We start from the raw sequence: 1,077 nt of genomic DNA, 5'->3' as shown, positions 1-1,077 counted from the left end.
CTTAAACTTGGGCTTTGTTAGGAAAACTTGCATGATCATCGCATCCACACATCCTTACATCGCATGATATATCAACGCATTAAGGTTTTGGTGCCGTTGCTGGGGATTATGGTATAGATTACGCTAACATCAAACCTCTTTGATGTTTGCGGCTTTTGACCTTTGGAGTATTGCAATTCCACTTGTGAAGGAAGAAACAAGCGTTGTATGAGTGAAGGACATACTTCTGAGCCCAAGCATGACCCAGGGATCGAAAGAACTTTTTGCGAAAAGTAGAGAAACAAATGTAAACGGCAAGAAAAAGTTCGTAGAATGGCTAAACAACTTGAAGAATGAGTAGCGAATGAAAACAACATGATGGAAAATCCCGTCCTACTGGAAAATGATCGCAATAGACCCATCTGGGACTATGCATCACCAAACTTGTATGATTTCTCCCCAGGAATCATGAGACCAACACTGGATGGATCAAGGTTCGAGATGAAGCCAGTGATGTTACAAATGATACGAACAGTAGGACAGTTCGGAGGATGGCATGGTGAAGAACCGCACGCCCATCTACGAAGCTTCATTGAAATTTGCAACACTTTTGTGTTCTCTAATATTTGCCCAGAAGAGGTTCGACTCACGTTATTTCCATTTTTACTATGCGATAAAGCAAGAAAATGGGCATACTCTCTCGAATCAGGAGAGATAACGTCATGTGAACAAGTTGTGGAGAAGTTTATGAAGAAGTATTTACCTCCCACAGAGAATGCCAGAAGGAGGAAATTGATCACCAATTTTGAACAAGAAGAAGATGAATCGCTCAGTGATGCATGGGCTAGATTCAAGAGACTAGTACACGACGGCCCACACAATGGATTGTCGGATTGCCTCCAAATGGAGATTTTCTATCATGGACTCAACTCTGCATCGTAGACAGCTGCCAATGCGGCAGCAACCGAAGGTCTTCTGGACAAAACATATGATGAAGCAAAGAATATTCTTCGTCACATCTCGAAAAACCATGAAGATTGGCAAGAAAGCGATCAAAGAACAAAGCCCAGAGAAGGTAATATGAGTAATGGTGCCATC

The 1,077-nt window shown here is 42.2% G+C and overlaps 1 non-coding gene across 1 annotated transcript; it reads right to left on the bottom strand.

The window, feature by feature from the left end:
* Positions 1–759: 759 nt before the first annotated feature.
* LOC120078837 lies at positions 760–866 on the bottom strand. Its single transcript, XR_005482118.1, has one exon. It is a non-coding gene; the product is annotated as a small nucleolar RNA R71 (small nucleolar RNA).
* Positions 867–1,077: the final 211 nt, after the last annotated feature.

Source organism: Benincasa hispida, chromosome 5 (assembly GCF_009727055.1).
Source record: "Benincasa hispida cultivar B227 chromosome 5, ASM972705v1, whole genome shotgun sequence".
Lineage (NCBI taxonomy): Eukaryota > Viridiplantae > Streptophyta > Magnoliopsida > Cucurbitales > Cucurbitaceae > Benincasa > Benincasa hispida.
This window is presented reverse-complemented; position numbering and strand designations above follow the sequence as displayed.